The 19,522-nt window shown below is 42.1% G+C and overlaps 1 protein-coding gene across 3 annotated transcripts in view; it reads left to right on the plus strand.

Annotated features, from left to right (window-relative positions):
• KCNQ5 (potassium voltage-gated channel subfamily Q member 5) overlaps positions 1-19,522 on the plus strand; it is a 556,888-nt gene that overhangs the window by 24,435 nt on the left and 512,931 nt on the right. The window lies entirely within an intron of this gene.

The following is a 19,522-nucleotide window of genomic DNA, read 5'->3' on the forward strand; positions in this document are numbered from 1 at the left end:
TGCTTAGTTCAGGTTCTCAATGCACATATGAAACTCTGTTTCAAAACACGGGGGTAATAAGAATGTTGACCATTTATAAATGTTGACTATTTATCATGCCGGTGAGCAATTATGAAGAAATGATAGAAATTGCATTTCCTGCTGTTCTTCATAGCCTTAAATACATGGCAACTTTGAGATGTTACATCTAAATGTATGCCTACATGGAAACACCATTTGAAGGGAACTACATTACCACCTGCTTGAAATGTCTGAAAAACTATCAAGTACAAATGAAGAATGGGCACAATCCACCCAGCAGTAAAGTTTGCTAGTTAAGCATACGCTTAACAGTGCAATCCTGAGTTTACTCAGAAATAAGTCCTGCTCTGTTCAATCATAGAATTAAGTGTGCATAGGATTGCACTAAAATCTCCCACTGATACCAAACAGACTTCAATGTGTTTAATGCTGGCTGGAGTGTGCAAATAGGCATATAGAACAACATGGGATGTTTTGTTCTTGCAGTGCCATAGATAAAATGTGATATCAAAACACTCATATTGTTTGTCAAAGACACACATGCTATAGTTTCCATCATATTTAGATGTACACTGAGGTCTCAAGAAGTCTTATATCCAGACACTGATCAGAACCAGACGTGCTGAGCTTCAGCAAGTTGGCATCATTGTGTGTCTTCTGACTATGCTGTGCACTTTATTAATAATACCAGCCTGCAATGCTATTCCTGGAAGTCATGCATAATTTGTAAATGAATATTTTTCTATTATAAAAGATTGGATGACTGCTATCTAAAATACAAAATCAGCTATATTATAGTACAGTTTGATGTCACAAAAGATAAGCATTGGATTGTGGAAACAAAAACAAGTAATATGTGTTTAGAGTTAACCATACTGCCTGAACTCCTTTGGCAGGATGGGTGGGATATAAATTTTATAATAAAAGAAATAAATCATGACTTTCCTAATGCTCAAGCAGTAGTATCCTTAATTTTTCAGAACATCTGCACTTTCCTTTGTAGCCACTAATTTGTTTTGTAGTTATTAAATAAGAAAACAAAATCCTGGTGTTTTGCAAAGTACAATTAAAACCAGATGGCACTTGTTTAGAGTCATGATTCATGCATTCATCCCTTTAGGAATAAAAAGACCAGCCTATACCTGTCTCTTTTTATTCATGCTGGACACTTTTTCACTTTGGCTCCCACTGTTTGCTTGATACAGCATGTCTTTCAGTTTTGAGTTGCTTAAAATATAAACAGAAAATGGGTTGATTGTATCCTAGTTGGAAAAAAGTTGGGGAATGTACATTTTACATTCTTGACCTGAAGCTCCTATCAGTAGAGTCCAAATATATGTACTACATCTATTTCTAGCTGTATATATGTCTGCATAACTTTAGCCTTTGCTCTTGAGCTGACATAATTTATATTAATTGTGACTGAGAGCAGCCAAAGGAATTGCCAGAGTGAAATACCAGTTTGATTAATATGCAGTTATGTATTCTTAATGCATACAGTGTACCAAATCTGCCATGTTGAAAAAGGGTTGAACACTAATTAAAAATCCACACCATGTACATGACTGGAACAATTAGATTTTTTAAAAAAAGTTTTTTGAGGCAGTTTTGTCAGTGCACTGTGCAGGAACACTAAAAGGGTTACGTGTTGCCCTAATCCTAAAGATTGTTGAGCCTCACATTGTCTGTAGCAGTATGGAACAGGGTTCAGTAATACAGGCAGACTGACGTATCTAGGCAGTGATGCACTACAGCTGCTCAAGTCTCCCCCTTACCTTAAATGTTATTGTTGCCTTTTCCCTATAAACAGAAGAGGCAGGAGAAAAGAGCCCTTCTGAATCGGGCTGCAAAGACAGAGCTTTTGCCTCTATGATAAAATTTGGAATTTTATTACTTAAGAGGGGCCAGAGAAGAAAAAAAATGCAAGCAAGTTGTTAGGACGGAAGTGGGTAATTATAAAAGAACAGAGCAAGGCTTTTGTACTGAGTTACAAAAGCCCTGGACGACAGGTCCAGGGTACCTTAGGTCTGATTGAACCCTCAGCCCGATCTCTGCAATCTTCCGTAGAAGCATCGCTTGTAGTCCCCCAACTTAGGTTAATTTGATGTCAACACGAAACAAAGGCGTCAGTATTATCAGTTCAGTCCTGTAGAATGCTCTTCTAATAGAGAAACGGCAGGCGTCTTAAGTTTTTTAAACATTTTCTGAAAACTTTTCTATGCTCCCAAGCTTATACAGGCACTTAAAAAAAGAAGTTATTATTACTATTATTGTTGTTATTATGTTGCTGTTGTTGGTATTATACAACTATATAGACTGCTTCAGCATAAAGCCATCAAAGCATGTACAAGATAAAAACAGAATAAAACACACAAACACCATAAAATCAATTCAACAAGCTCTAAAAACAATAAAATCATCCATACAAATTCCAAAACAGCAAAATAATTTCCTTCATATATAAAATTGATATTCCGTAAATGACTGGGTCACACCTCAGAAAAAGCCTTCCTAAATAAAAATGTCTTCAGTCAGTGCCTAAACGTCATCTCACTAGGCACCTGTCTGTTTTGGGCTGGTGATTGATTTCAGAGACCTAGAGCTGCAACACTAAAAGTGTGGTTTCTAGTACAGGTCAAGCACACTTCTGGGGCATATGGTACTCTCAGCCGTGCCTTATCTGAGGAGTGCAGTAGCTGGGCAGAGTGATCTCTCGGATATCCTGGTCCATATTACAATTAGCTGGCGTTCTGTGGTGGTGGTTTTTATTATATATATATACCTGTTGTACACTGCTCTGTTTTTTTAATGAAATTGTGATATATAAGTATTTTTTATAAACAAATAAATTTTGGTTGGAAATACATTTTTGGTAGGGGAAATGATTTGGAGGGAAACTGGGAGAGGAATTGGCTTGGGGATATTAGTTTACAGGGAAATTAATTGCAGCGAGAATCTAGGAGCAAATGTGTCCTTGGAGAAAATTAAATGAGAAATTAATTTTCAGAGAGATCTCAGAAGGAATTTGGAGGAATTTAATTGATGAGGATTTTTATTTGGAGGGCTTGATGTTTGGGTTTCTAAACACCTGTCTGCTCATACCCAGTTTGTATTGCTATGGGCAAGTAACTTCTCACTCTCTGACTGACTGATTTGTTTGCCTACTGTAAAATTGTTGTTGCAAAAACAGATGTGGAGTTGAATGTCATCAGCCAAAATGTATGAAGGCAACACTACGTCTGGGATTCAGAGTTATACTGCATCTTCTGGAAGCTCTGGACTGATAAGATGGCTTTCCATGTACAGAGCTGGAACAGAACCAGTAGGAGCAGATTTTGATGGATAGACTAAGGCAAAGTATGTTGGAAGATGCTTGGCAGAGTGGGTGAGTTTTTTGTAGGCAGCAGCTGCCCTTGCTGGTATCCTAGCTGCATTATAAAACATCAAAGAAACATAAATATCAGCCAAGGACACCTAGCTGGGACATTGAGTATGTGATCCTTGGAATAATTTAATATCTGCAAGGAGGCCTGGGAAGGGACATAGCTCAGTGTTAGAGTGTATGCTTTGCATGCAAAAGTTCCCAGGTTCAATCCCTAACACTAAGCCCCCCAACATGGCACCGGTGGGTGCCATGGCACCTGCCAAGATCCCCTGCATCTCACATGGTTTAAAATGAGTTTTTTGAGAGAGGATGGTTGGGGGGAAGTTGTCTTTTTAAGTGGTGTTGCCTGCTGTTTTGTCTGTTTTATTAGTATTGTGGAGGTTGTGGGGGGGTTGCCTGTTTAAGGGGGCAGTTCTGTGCACTGCCAGTTTTTCTTCTGTGAAATGGGTGTTTTGTGGTGCCCTCAACAGTTCCTGAGATATCTAAATGTGCCACTGGGCCCAAAAAGGTTGGGAACCCTTCAACGTAGTGAACATATTTCATTTTACTCAATTTTTTAAATCTTGCCAGATATGAATTATTTTATCCATTTATTTATTGTATTTTACTTTTTTAACTGGAGCAAGCTTAGTTTTTATGTGTGTGTTCCTAGTTATATCCATTAAAATGTCTGAGTGCTAAATAAAATGAATGTAATTGATGTAGTAGACGTATGTGTGTGTTGCACAGTTTGCAAAACTTAGTATGCAGTATTTTTAGCAATACAGTAAATACAGTAGTAACTGCTCTACATGGAAGATTTTGAAAACCATGGTGGTGGGATTTGCTTTATATGTGACATTTCCATGAATTATATGCTGCTGAATGAAATCAGCAAATAGTTTATTGACATGGATAGAACAGCTTGTGAAAGAAAATATCTGTACAAACATTAAAGGATTCCATATGTATTTTTTTCCAGAGAAGAAAAATAGTAAAAGTTAAGAAATAGGTTATGTACAGGCCTAATGCACAAATACTAGAAGAAAGGGATAGAAATCCCTTAATTAAAGTAAAATAAATAAAGGTAATTGGGTGCACAGTGTGCTTGATTCATTTATATACTGAAGTAACTTTTAATAAAAAATATGAATCTGATATTTTATAGCTGGCTTGTAGCATTGAGGTTTTAATTGGGAGCATATCACTGAACAGATGTGTATGGTAGATTACTTGAGAAACTAACTGTACATTTATTATAGTTAATTGCCATTTTTATCAAAAATGTGTTACTTGGTTCCCTATTTCCAACTAATCTTTAAAAACTATATTTAAAAAATACTACTGAAATGTCTCCTTAGCTGATAGCATTCCTACTGTTATTTTTATATTGTACATTCCCCTTTTGGTAAATATTATAAAACATGTCTAAGTGTATTATGTCAATCGAAAATGCTTGGAAGTTGTTTAAAAACACTATATTAGAAGCTCAACTGGAGTGCATACCGCAGATCAGAAAAGGTACCGCCAGGGCCAAGAAGATGCCAGCATGGTTAACGAGCAAAGTCAAGGAAGCTCTTAGAGGCAAAAAGTCTTCCTTCAAAAAATGGAAGTCTTGCCCAAATGAAGAAAATAAAAAAGAACACAAACTCTGGCAAAAGAAATGCAAGAAGACAATAAGGGATGCTAAAAAAGAATTTGAGGAGCACATTGCTAAGAACATAAAAACCAACAACAAAAAATTCTATAAATACATTCAAAGCAGGAGACCATCTAGGGAGACAATTGGACCCTTGGATGATAAGGGAGTCAAAGGTGTACTAAAGAACGATAAGGAGATTGCAGAGAACCTAAATGAATTCTTTGCATCTGTCTTCACAGTGGAAGATATAGGGCAGATCCCTGAACCTGAACTAACATTTGCAGGAAGGGATTCTGAGGAACTGAGACAAATAGTGGTAATGAGAGAGGAAGTTCTAAGCTTAATGGACAATATAAAAACTGACAAATCACCGGGCCCGGATGGCATCCACCCGAGAGTTCTCAAAGAACTCAAATGTGAAATTGCTGATCTGCTAACTAAAATATGTAACTTGTCCCTTGGGTCCTCCTCCGTGCCTGAGGACTGGAAAGTGTCAAATGTAACACCAATCTTCAAAAAGGGATCCAGAGGGGATCCCGGAAATTACAGGCCAGTTAGCTTAACTTCTGTCCCTGGAAAACTGGTAGAAAGTATGATTAAAGCTAGATTAACTAAGCACATAGAAGAACAAGCCTTGCTGAAGCAGAGCCAGCATGGCTTCTGCAAGGGAAAGTCCTGTCTCAGTAACCTATTAGAATTCTTTGAGAGTGTCAACAAGCATATAGATAGAGGTGATCCAGTGGACATAGTGTACTTAGACTTTCAAAAAGCGTTTGATAAGGTACCTCACCAAAGGCTTCTGAGGAAGCTTAGCAGTCATGGAATAAGAGGAGAGGTCCTCCTGTGGATAAGGAATTGGTTAAGAAGCAGAAAGCAGAGAGTAGGAATAAACGGACAGTTCTCCCAATGGAGGGCTGTAGAAAGTGGAGTCCCTCAAGGATCGGTATTGGGACCTGTACTTTTCAACTTGTTCATTAATGACATAGAATTAGGAGTGAGCAGTGAAGTGGCCAAGTTTGCTGATGACACTAAATTGTTCAGGGTTGTTAAAACAAAAAGGGATTGCGAAGAGCTCCAAAAAGATCTCTCCAAACTGAGTGAATGGGCAGAAAAATGGCAAATGCAATTCAATATAAACAAGTGTAAAATTATGCATATTGGAGCAAAAAAATCTTAATTTCACATATACGCTCATGGGGTCTGAACTGGCGGTGACCGACCAGGAGAGAGACCTCGGGGTTGTAGTGGACAGCACGATGAAAATGTCGACCCAGTGTGCGGCAGCTGTGAAAAAGGCAAATTCCATGCTAGCAATAATTAGGAAAGGTATTGAAAATAAAACAGCCGATATCATAATGCCGTTGTATAAATCTATGGTGCGGCCGCATTTGGAATACTGTGTACAGTTCTGGTCGCCTCATCTCAAAAAGGATATTATAGAGTTGGAAAAGGTTCAGAAGAGGGCAACCAGAATGATCAAGGGAATGGAGCGACTCCCTTATGAGGAAAGGTTGCAGCATTTGGGGCTTTTTAGTTTAGAGAAAAGGCGGGTCAGAGGAGACATGATAGAAGTGTATAAAATTATGCATGGCATTGAGAAAGTGGATAGAGAAAAGTTCTTCTCCCTCTCTCATAATACTAGAACTCGTGGACATTCAAAGAAGCTGAATGTTGGAAGATTCAGGACAGACAAAAGGAAGTACTTCTTTACTCAGCGCATAGTTAAACTATGGAATTTGCTCCCACAAGATGCAGTCATGGCCACCAGCTTGGACGGCTTTAAAAGAAGATTAGACAAATTCATGGAGGACAGGGCTATCAATGGCTACTAGCCATGATGGCTGTGCTCTGCCACCCTAGTCAGAGGCAGCATGCTTCTGAAAACCAGTTGCCGGAAGCCTCAGGAGGGGAGAGTGTTCTTGCACTCGGGTCCTGCTTGCGGGCTTCCCCCAGGCACCTGGTTGGCCACTGTGAGAACAGGATGCTGGACTAGATGGGCCACTGGCCTGATCCAGCAGGCTCTTCTTATGTTCTTATGTTCTTATGTTCTTAATCAATCACTTTTGTTGTTATATGCCTTCAAGATGATTATGACTTATGGCAACCCTATGAAACCTTGGGTATATTCATAGGGTTTTCATGGTAAGAGGTATTCAGAGGTGGTTTACCATTGCCTGCCTCTAAGCCTACGGCACCTGGTATTCCCAAATCAATCACTTAAAGCTCTATCTCTCCCTACCACCTGATTGCAGGGAGGGAGTGCTCTTCCTAAACCGGTGCCTGGAGGCTGAGAAGGGCTGGATGTGGGCTATCAAACTGAAACTTAATCCAGACAAGAAGTACTGCTGGTCAAGGGAAAAACTGCATCAGGGACAGGATCTTGAAGGAGCAGGTTCGCAGTTTGGGAGTCCTCCTAGATCCTGCCCTGCTGCTTGAATATCAGGTGGCTGCAGTAGCCAGGAGTGCTTTTCATCAACTCAAACTGGTCTACCAGCTGCGTCTGTTCCTGGAGGCAGTTGACTTGGCCACAGTGACACATGCATTGGTGACATTGAGGCTTGATTACTGTAACACACTCTATGTGGGGCTGCCTTTGAAAATGCTTCAGAAATTGCAGTTGGTTCAAAATGCAGCAGCCAGAATGTTAACTGGAGCATGGCGCAGGGAGCATATCACCCCTGTGCTTTATTGACTCCACTGGCTCCCAATTTGTTTCTGGGCCCAATTCAAAGTGCTGGTTTTGACCTTTAAAGTCCAAAATGGCGTTGGACCAATATACCTGAGGAACCGCTTACACCCATAGGTACCTGCCTGGGATTTAAGATCATCTGCCTCTGGTCTCCTCTGCGTGCCTGGAGTGAAAGATGTTAGATTGACAGGCACGTGGGAGAGAGCTTTTTCAGCTGTGGCCCCGAAGCTTTGGAATACCCTACCCCAAGAAGTTCACTCTTCTCCCTCCCTGTTGGTTTTCCGGAGACTTCTGAAAACATTCTTGTTATATATATATATATATATATATATATATATATATATAGTTTTTTATGTATTTAAAATTTATTTTAATGTTTTTGTGCTTTTACTGTTTACAATTTTATTATGTACAGTAGGGCCCCATTCATACGGCAGGTTACGTTTCGGACCCCTGCCAAGAAGCAAAAACCTCTGAAAAGCAGAACTCATTGAATAGAATGGTGCGTGATGCCCGAAAACCGCTGTAAAAGCGGAACAAGCACCGTATGAGTGGGGCTTTAGTCTACTTGCGTCTAATTGAGACTGCTGCATTAGCGAAGCGCCGTAAAGCGAAGCGCTGTAAAACGGGGCCTTACTGTACATGTTTGATTTTATTTTTGTAAGCCACCCTGAGTGCCCTATTATAGGGTAGAAGGGCGGGATAGAAATATTTTAAAGAAAGAAAGAAAGAAAGAAAGAAAGAAAGAAAGAAAGAAAGAAAGAAAGAAAGAAAGAAAGAAAGAAAGAAAGTGGGAATTTGCCAAATGCAGACTGAGCTCAAGATTAGCTAGATTTCCCTTTTGGTATTTTATAACAAGATCTGTACTGTTTATTTTCTTACAATTTAAAAATAAAAACAATGCTTTTTCTTCATAATGGAAAGTGCTGCAGCTAGGTGTTACAAGCCTCATAATGCAACCAAATGTTGCTCTGGATTCTACTGCTCATCATTTTCAGAACTGCTGTTGAGTAACTTTTTAATATTCTGAGTGAAATTAACTGCACAATCATAGATGCATTCAGTTCAACTGAATTTCAGCATGGGTTGAAATCCTATTCATTCTTTCTGTTATATTGATCAGGATGAGACCGAGGATAAAATTAAAAATTATTAAATAAAGAAGCTTTAACAGGAAAACATCTGAGCTTGTTCTGTGGTAGGCCTCACCCAGCACACACAACACCGATTCAAGTAACTAAATCAGTCTAGCTCCCCCTAGGGTGTGTAATACCCTTTAGAGAAGGTTAACTCTTTCTTTGCTGTGCATCTAACTTAAAGACACATTTCACTACATTTTCCTTTCTTTGAATTCTAACTTATTTTGTGTTTTTTTTCTATCGGCAAACACACGTAGTCTCTATAACATTCTGGTTTTCAAATTGTCACTCAAGAGAGGCTGTCTTTGGCAGGTGATGCTTGCTCACAAGAATTTGCCAGTTTGTTCTCAGTCTTTTGAGATTGTTCTGGCAATAAATTCTGCTCTTCTGGTATTTCTGCCTCTGAATCCTCACCTTGTTGGGAACCTGTTCCTTTGGAATGTTCCATTGTTGGTAGTGACAACATAAGATCTTAGAGTGTGACTTGGGCTCTGGACTGTTGCTGGTTCAGACCATCCTTTCTGGTTATCCAGTTTCAGTCTTACTCGTGAACCAGGTTGTAATTTTGGAAGTGTCTTCATTCCATAACGTCTGTCGTAATAGTATTTGTAGTTTCTTTTTGCCATGTTGTTTGTGACACGGACTTTTCCCAAATCAGGCCACTTAGGATACAAATTTTCTTCTAAGGTTGGAATTGGTGCTCTTGTCTTCCCATTATCAGTTGTGCAGGACTGCACTTCATTGAGTTCATAGGTGTTGCTCTGTAGCTTAGCAGTTCTAGGGATCTACCTGACATAAGATTCGCTTTGCTGTTTGTACTGCTCTTCCTGCTTCTCCATTGGCTTGTAGGTAATGGGGACTGGCTGTAATGTGACAAAAGTCATATTTCTTTACGAACAAAGTAAACTCTTTCCCTGCAAATTGTGGTCCTTTATCTGTTACTAGTTCATTTGGGCATCCCCATCTAGCAAATATATTCTTCAGACAACTGATAACAGTAGAACTTGTTGAATCAGGCATTATTATTATTATTATCATCATCATCATCACCATCATCATTATCATTATTATTATTTCTATATATCACCCTTCCTCCCAGCAGGAACCCAGGGCGGCAAACAAAAGCACTAAAAACATTAAAACATCATAAAAACAAACTTTAAAACACATTAAACCAAAGCATCTTCAGAAACATTACTTATAAAAGCTATCAAAACATCTTCTAAGATTAAAAACATTTTTAAAAAGAAAGTTTAAGAACATGTTTAAAAGCAATTGCAACACAGATGCAGACTGTGATAGGTCCAGGGCTGTGGAGTTGGGAGTCGTGGAGTTGGGAGTCAGAAGCAATTTTGGGTGGAGTTGGAGTCAGAGTCGGTAGAAATGTACTGACTCCGACTCCGGCTTCAAAATAAATTTTGATTGACAAATTTTTTAAAATATAAATTCAAAATGTCAAAGAAGCTTCCCATGAAGTCAGCTGTAGTTGAGCATTTCACCATAACTCAAGATGGAAAACATTTTGTGTGTCAGTGTATGACACAGGACCCAGATGAAGACAAATGGTGTGATGCCAAGATCAGCGTATATTCAGGCAGTGATAAAAATGCTCCTATGAGAGCTTCCAATTTAAAAAGACATTTACAGCCCTTTCCAGGGCTGTGGAGTTGGAAGCAATTTTGGGTGGAGTCAGAGTCGGACAGTAGAAAAATAGAGGAGTCGGAGTCGAAGGTTTGGCGTACCGACTCCACAGCCCTGGATAGGTCTCAACTTAAAAGGCTTGTTGAAAGAGGAAAGTCTTCAACAGACACCGAAAAGATAACAGAGATGGTGCCTGTCTAATATTTAAGGGGAGGGAATTCCACAGAGTAGGTGCTGCCACACTCAGAGCTTGGAAGATTACTTTTTAAAAGTAATAAATTACAGTTACAGTTACATGGCCCAAAAAGTAGTAATTACCGTTACAATTACAATTGCTCTGAAAGTAACTGATTACTTTACTTTTCCTCCAAAGTAATCACTACAATTACATTTCAGTTATTTTTTAAAAAAACGCCTACAAGGTGCTGGCCTTGGCTGCTGCACATCTAAGTAGCCTAAAACAACATTAAAAATAAACAAACACATACAGAGGTAGTAAAATAATTATTTTATTCATAAGATAGCAATGGTGGTCTCTCTGCTGGTAAGGGTGGTGGGGAGGGAGGCTGAGGCCACTACTCAGATCTTTGCATGCCAAACCAAGTGCAACCCCCCCATTCAGCCAGCCAGCATAATTTCTCTCACTTAACCACCTCCCAGACCCTGCCCTACCACCAACTAAGGGACACTCAACTCAAGCAAACATTTTCCTAAGATGCAAAAAAGTTAAAATACTGCAAACGCAGCACAGTAGCCAGAGAGGGTGGTGGAGGCCACATTGTGTGCCAACTGCAAACACAGTATTCACACACACACACACACACACACACACACACACACACACACACACACAGTGGAGGCGACTTTGTGTGCCAAGTGCAAACACAGTATTCACACACACGCACACACACATGTCATCTTTCACCTCCAGTTCTTTATCTTGATTCTGCTGCTGCCTCCTTCTCCTCCTTTACCCATGTTCTTGACCTCTGCATCCTTTTCCCCTCCACTCCATTCTTCACCACCACTATCCTTTTTTTAAATAATTGTTTTCTCCACTCCACCCCGTCTCACTCTCCGCCTCCTCCCTCGTCGCCTCCTGCCCATCCACAGAGCATGAGGAAAGTGCGACACTGCACAGAAGCCCAGTTTGAGGCAGATGATTTTCATCCGCAAATCAGAGGAGCAGAAGACTTTCCCTGCTCCCCCCCCAAGTAATGCCCAAAAGTAATTCTGGAAATGTTACAATTACTCCGCAAAAGTAGTAAAATTACTCCTAGTTCTATTACAATCAAAATGTAAAGGAATTACCCACTCGTTACTCAAAAAAGTAATGAATTACAAGTAATTCATTACTTGTAACTAGTTACTTCCAAGCTCTGGCCACACTAAAGGTCCATTTCCTATGTTGTGCAGCACAGACCTCCTGATAAAGAAAGGTTTAAGGCTAGTTGTCACTTCAGACATGTACAATGGCCAGCCAGTTGACAAACTGCAGCACTGTTGAAAGGTCTGGGTCAGTGCTGGTAGCTACTTGAATGCATTGAGGGAGTGTGGTAGATATTGGTTTAGAAGCTTGTAGAAGATTTACATTGACTTTGAGTTTCCAGTGGATTTCTTGACAGTGTGTCTGCTACAACAGGAGTCTTGCCTTGTCTGTATTCTGCTTGAGGATTGTACCTCATCATGCGTAAAAGGAGTTGCTGACATCGTATTGATACTCAGTCCAGATCTTTGCAATTTATCAGTGGTACCAAGGGTTTATGGTCTATATAAAGTGTAAATGATTCTAGCCCATAGAGATATTTTGAGAATTTTTCACAAGCCCAAACAGCAGCTAGACATTCCTTTTCTATCTGAGCATATCGGGTCACAGCTTCTGTTAGTGTTCTTGAGAAATAGGCCACTGGTTTCAACTCTCCATCATTTTGGAGTAGTACTCCTCCCAGGCCATAACTACTGACATCAGCACTCACTACTGTCTGCCAGTTAACTTCATGGTAAGCAAGTACTGGAGCCTCAGTTAAGAGTTTTTTCACTGTTGAGAATGATTTTTCTTGGCTTGGACCCAGCACCATGTGCTGTCTGCTTTCAAAAGTGTATTTAATGGGTGTAGTTTCTTTATCCAAAATTCTCACTACCAATTGGTCTCTGAGCATTTCACTCCTGGTGTCCGCAAAAGCACATTCATCAGCTTTCTCATGCAGCCATCTTATGTAGGCCTCTGCAGATTTCCCTGGTTTCTGATGTCTCTGGTGAAAGCTTGCCCTCTCATGAATGAGATTTTTCTTTGGCACAAAATATTCACCAAATTTTCCCAGGGCTAGGAGTCATCCAGGTCCTCTGCAGGAGCAAACTCAAATGATTTAAATACCAGCTCTGCTTGCTGGCTCATGGCATAAATCAAGGAACATGCCTGAATTTCTTCCTTCTCTTCCTTCAGTTTTATAGCAATGCAGTACCTGGAAAACCTCTGCTTCCAATCTGGCCATGCTGCAGGGCTGGTGAAATCAAAGGCCTCTGGTGGGAAAAACTTTGCCATTGCTTTCCTATGTTTCCCCCCCCAGTTGTCCCAGGAGCTCTGCTACTCTGGAGACGCCATGAGGATTTCTTAACTTCTGACACTATGTTATATTGATCAGTAGGGTTGCCAGGTCTCCGGTTTTCTGCCGGAGTCTCCGGCAAAATGGGGCTGTGTCCGGCCTCCGGCAATACTTTCTTTAAACTGGAGAATCTCCGGCTTTTCATTGGCCCCCTCAGCCACGCATGCGTGATTGACACACGCATAAGTTGGGCTGTGGCTGGCCGCTTTCCCGCCCTTTCTCAGTCAGGCAGCCGCAGGCAGGGACTAGAGACGAGGACTGAGCAGCCACTGCCCCTGCAGGGATCCCTCCAGCAGCAGTCCCTGCCCGCTTCTGCCACCCACAGAAGTACAGGTGAGGGTGATGGGTGGAGGCGAGCGGTGGCAGTGGAGGCCAGGCTGGGCTGGCTCCTTCTTAGCCCCGGTCCGGAGCCAGTTCCCCTGGGGCTCAGCAGTCTCTGTCTGGGGGGGGCATTGCGGCCGCTGCCACCCAGTGGCGCCCACAGCAGGAGGGGTGAAGCCACTGGCCGTCCTTTCCTGAGCAGGGGAACCGGCTTCGGGGCTAAGAAGGAGCTGGCCCTGGCCGGCCTCCACTCCTGCTGAGGCTGCCCGGCCGCGTGGGCCCCGTCTCCTAGCAACCGCTGCCGAGACAGGGCCCACGCAGCCGAGCAGCCTCAGCAGGAGCCGTGGAGGGCAGGCCGGGCCAGCTCCTCCTTAGCCCCGGAGCTCCTGCTCCAGAAAGGACGGCCGGCGGCTTCACCCCTCCTCCCTCTGGCTGGGGGGGGCCATCACGGCCGCTGCCGCCCAGCGGCTCCCACAGCAGGAGGGGTGAAGCCACGGGCCGTCCTTTCCTGAGCAGGGGAACCGGCTCCGGGGCTAAGAAGGAGCCGGCCCTGGCCGGCCTCCACTCCTGCTGAGGCTGCCCGGCCGCGTGGGCCCCGTCTCCTAGCAACCGCTGCCGAGACAGGGCCCACGCGGCCGAGCAGCCTCAGCAGGAGCTGTGAAGGGCAGGCCGGGCCGGCTCCTTCTTAGCCCCGGAGCTCCTGCTCCGGAAAGGACGGCCGGCGGCTTCACCCCTCCTCCCTCTGGCTGGGGGGGCCCATCACGGCCGCTGCTACCCAGCGGTGCCCACAGCAGGAGGGGTGAAGCGGCCAGGCGTCCTCGGGGCTAAGAAGGAGCTGGCCCCGTCCGGTGTCCACTGCTGCTATGGGTGGCAGGCTGGAGAGAGAGAGAGAAAGAGAGAGGCTGAAGAGAAAGAGAGACTAACTGTCCATAAATGGGAGTAAAGTAGGTACATCAGGCTAGTTCTAATGACTTGGCCATCTAAAATCTGTTTAGAGACGTCCTGTAAGTATTGCCATAAGCCTTTCCTCTCTCCTAGTTCTAGAGTAATTCTTAGAATATTTTTTTAAACCTGCATTTCCATTCATTTCTGTGTTTTGCAGTGTATTGGAGGAAGGCTATAGGTAACTTCTAAACTAGATTATTGTTGGCCACAGACTAAACCTTCAAATGCCAATAAAAACGCAGTATAATATAATATTTTGGGATTAAGATGTTGTGTTGAATACCTGTTGAATGGGGACGCTGATCCCAAAACTTGGCATTTCTGTAACATCTAAAGCAAGTTGATGGCAATATAGTTGGTGTAAAAAGGTGACTTGCTGTTTTTAAACTTCCTGTAAGTGTATTCATTGGCCTGTTCTGTAAAAGTCTAAATAAAGGTAGCTTTATATACTATTTCTGTATTCTGCATTTACTGTTAAATAAAAAGCCCTTTATACCTGTTATTCGCCTACCAAAACCAAATGGTCTGACACAAACTAGAATTTTCACTCCCAGCCATAATCATACATTGAAAAGACACCAGAAATCTCATGTTGTGTTTAATTACCCCTCAAAACATTTTAGTTGACCTCTCATACCTAACAGTGGAGTCATTAATCTATAGTATGTAGATTCCTGAATGAGGCTTGGGAAGGGTTTGTGTGAAGGGGTATAGTTTTAAATGTGCAAAAATATTTTAACACTGATCTCCAATAAGGTAGTTTATTTGTTTTTTACCAGTGCCTTTTGAAAGTGTACAAGTTTCTTTATAGGTAGGGCTGCAAACATATTGGAAATCTTAATTTAATCATAGTTCCTAGGAAGCTGCCATTTGTCCATCTAACTCCTGTCTACAGCAGTGTTCTTCAACCTTGGGTCCCCAGATGTTTGTTTATTTATTATTTGATTTATATCCCGCCCTTCCTCCTAGCAGGAGCCCGCCAGATGTTGTAGGACTACAACTCTCATCATCCCCAGCCAACTTGCTAATGGGTATGGATGATGGGACTTGTAGTCCAACAACATCTGCAGACTCAAGGCTTCAGACCCAACAGGTAGTTGATGGTAGTTTTCCAGTGTTTCAAATAGGTTCTTAGCTGTACTGAGAGATACTGGAAACTGAACCTGGGCCCTTCTGCATTTAAAACGTGCTCTTGCTGAGCTTACAGCCCTACTCACCACCCCATCAGATTTTGCATATGGGTAAAAAACTTTCTGAAGCAAGAAGACTCCTTTTTAGGGGAAGCATATGTGTTGGAGTAGGCAGCCAGTCCCTTAATTGTCTTCCTGGGCTCCTGCGGGAGGAAGGGCAGGGTATAAATTAAGTAAATAATAGTTCATGGTAAGAAAAGGGGAATGTCTCTAAAGACTGCACTTGTCATCTTCAGTTTTTAGGTACTTGCATTAAATCTCTTAATCTGCTCATCTAGTTGGGTCACCTTTTTTAAGAAGTCAAACTGCATAGTCATGTAAAGAGAACAAGGCCAACTTTGTACAGTGGTGCTTATTCCCAGTAAGTGGGTGTAGAGTTGCAGGCTGAAGTATTTTTGCTGCATTAAACTTGAAAATACAATTTATTTTATTTATGTGTATTGTATCCCACTCATCATAGACCTCTAAGCAGCAACCAAATCTTAAAATCCATTAAGAGCAATTAAAACATATCCAGCAATGAGAACAGACAAAACAGCAGTAAACGTCACATACTCATAAAAGCCTGAGCAAAGAGGTGTGGTTTTTCCTGGTGCTGAAACGCCAATGTACTCTTGGATGTGGCTTAGTTTCCATTGGACAATGAGCCCCCAGTTCTCTAAGCTGTTTGGATGCACTATTCAAATGTTTTAAATGTACAAAGTAGAAAAAGAAATCCAAATAAAACTAAAGGATCAAAATTAGTTTTTAAAACTTGGGGGGATGTTTCACCTAAAAGGTGGCAGAAGGCAGGCCTTCCTAAAGTGGACTTTCCAAAGGCAGGGAACCACCACTACACAAAAAGCTTTCTTCATTTGCTACCTGCTGCACTACAAGCAGCAGAGGGATATGTGAAGAGGGAGGTGGATGGGCAGATGTCTCCAAGAGCATCTAACATGTTCTAGGTTGGATTTGAAGAGGGGGAAGGGCAGATAGTCTTATCAGCTTCAACTGGTGTGCATCAAACTTGTATGCCCACACCAGTATTAAGCTGGCAAATTCTAGGGTGTCCTTACAACAGACTGTTAAGATAGATTTGTTCTCATACTGGAAAGAGTGAATGCAGAAACACTGAGGTGATATTTTAGCCAGGAACTTTACTCCTCACACTTAGTCACTATGCTACCTTGTTCATCCCCCTCTTCACCCCTTTTCTGTCTTACTTTGGAAGTAGTCCTTACTTCCTTATTCCTCAGGCCCAATTTGCTACAGTAGGTTTTACTTCATCAGGAATGAGTTGCACACTGTTCAGTAGCGTTGGAATAACAGTTATAAAGCTGACTGATTGATTCCACATAAATACCAACCACCACCACCACCCATGAGAGTATGCTGCTGTCATTAAAATGACCAACAGGGTCCAGTCACAGGCATAGGTAGTTTTATATTAAAAGAAATTGTTATGTGCCTTCAAGTCAATTATGACTTATGGCGACCCTATGAATTAGTGACCAACAGCATCTGTCATGAACCACCCTATTCAGATCTTCTAAGTTCAGGTCTGTGGCTTCCTTTATGGAATCAATCCATCTCTTAGTTTTTCCCAGCATTATTGTCTTTTCTAGTGAATCATGTCTTCTCATGATGTGTCCAAAGTATGATAACCCCAGTTTCATCATTTTAGCTTCTAGTGATAGTTCTGGTTTAATTTGTTCTGACACCCAATTATTTGTCTGTTTTGCCTAGAATGCCCTCCCTTGTCCTTAACATGGCTGCAACCATATCTACTCAGAAGTAACTCCTATTGAGTTCTATGGGGCTTAGTTCCTTAATAAACATGCTTACAGTTGCTGCCTTCAGGGGCATCCATCTGTACTCCCATCTAACATCTCTGCAACACTAAGCTCCTTTCTTCCAATAATGGCCTGGCCTGAGGGCACGTAAACCCTTCTTGCCAGAAGCAAGTAAGCTAGATTAAATGTTCCCTAAAGGCGTTGAACTGTGATCTGGCAGACCAGGGTTCGAATCCCCACACAGCCATGAAGCTCACTGGGTGACCTTGGGCCAGTCACTGCCTCTCAGACTCAGAGGAAGGCAATAGTAAACCATCTCTGTCTGAATACTGCTTACCCTGAAGACCCTATCTGGGATCAACTTGAAGGCAGTCCATTTCCATTTTGCATCACCATAAGCTTGTGAGAAAGAATGACCTTGTCACTTCAGATGGACCTAGGAACACCCTATTTTAGGTAAGATTTCTATTTTAATCTCCAGAGAATTTTTTTTTGAATGGTATGCTCCAAGCAACTGTGGTTGATGCAATGTATCTTGTTTAATGATGTCACTAGGGCCCGCCCCGTGATGTCACTAGGGCCCGCCCTGTGATGTCACTAGGGCCCGCCCCATGATGTCACTAGGGCTCACCCCGTGATGTCACCAGGGCCCACCCCCGTGACATCGCCAGGGCCCACCCCCATTTTCTCAGGTTTTTGGATGGTTCCGACCTGGCAACCCTATTGATCAGGATGAGACCGAGGATAAAATATAGCTTCTTTATTTAATAATTCTTAAACAGTAAAACATCTGAGCTTGTTCTGTGGTAGGCCTCACCCAGCACACACAACACTGACTAACTCCACTAACTAAATCAGTCTAGCTCCCCCTAGGGTGTGCAATACTCTCTAGAGAAAGTTAACTCTTCTTGGCTGTTCATCTAACTTAAAGACACATTTCACTACAATTTCTTTGGGATATTCCATTGGACTCTGTGTGACTTAGTTTTGAATTGATATGCACAGAATAGGGCTGTATGTGCACTTAGTATTGCAGCCTGGATTAGATAGCTGCCACCCAGCTTCCATTTCACACAGATGAGCAGGGGCTCCTAGGCATCCATAGACAGTAACGTGGAAGTTTCTACACAAACCTTTCTTGCCGTGTATGTATGGCTTTCTAATCTACCATATGTCTTCTTTCTTACGTTCAGCACTTACCAGTCAGGCAAGGCTTAGAGATTTGGCAAGAGCTTTAAATGACCCAGGGACAAATTATTAAATAAAATAAACACTTACTTAGGAAAACATAATGTAAATTTCAAACATATACCCCGTCTCCCAAATACAGTGCCTATCATAGATTCATAGAATAGTAGAATTGGAAGGGGCCTATGAGGCCATCAAGTCCAACCTCCTGCTCAATGCAGGAATCCAAATCAAAGCTTTCCCGACAGATGGCTGTTCAGCTGCCTCTTGAATGCCTCCAGCGTTTGAGAGCCCACTACCTCTCTAGGTAATTGGTTCCATTGTCATATGGCTCTAACAGTTAGGAACTTTTCCTGATGTTCAGTCGAAATCTGGCGTCCTGCAAATTGAGCCCATTATGCCATGTCCTGCACTCTGGGACAATTGAGAAGAGATCCCAGCTGTCCTCTATGTGACAACCTTTCATGTACTTGAAGAGTGCTATCATATCTCCCCTCAGTCTTCTCTTCTCCAGGCTAAACATGCCCAGTTCTTTCAATCTCTCCTCATAGGACTTTGTTTCCAGTCCCCTGATCATCCTTGTTGCTCTCCTCTGAACCTGTTCCAGCTTGTCTGCATCCTTCTTAAAGTGCAGAGACCAGAACTGGATGCAGTATTCAAGAAGAGGCCTAACCAGTGCTGAATAGAGGGGAACTAATACTTCATGTGATTTGGAAACTATACTTCTGTTAATGCAGCCTAATATAGCATTTGCCTTTTTTGCAGCCACATCCCACTGTTGGCTCATATTCAGCTTGTGATCAACGACAATTCCAAGGTCCTTCTTGCATGTCGTATCGTTGAGCCAAGTATCCCCCATCTTATAACTATGCATTTGGTTTCTTTTTCCTAAGTGTGTTTACATTTATCCCTGTTGAATATCATTCTGTTGTTTTCAGCCCAATGCTCCAGCCCATCAAGGTCCCTTTGAATTTTGTTTCTGTCTTCCACGGTGTTAGCTGTACCCT

This window comes from Rhineura floridana, chromosome 4, assembly GCF_030035675.1.
Source record: "Rhineura floridana isolate rRhiFlo1 chromosome 4, rRhiFlo1.hap2, whole genome shotgun sequence".
In the NCBI taxonomy this organism is placed as follows: Eukaryota; Metazoa; Chordata; class Lepidosauria; order Squamata; family Rhineuridae; genus Rhineura; species Rhineura floridana.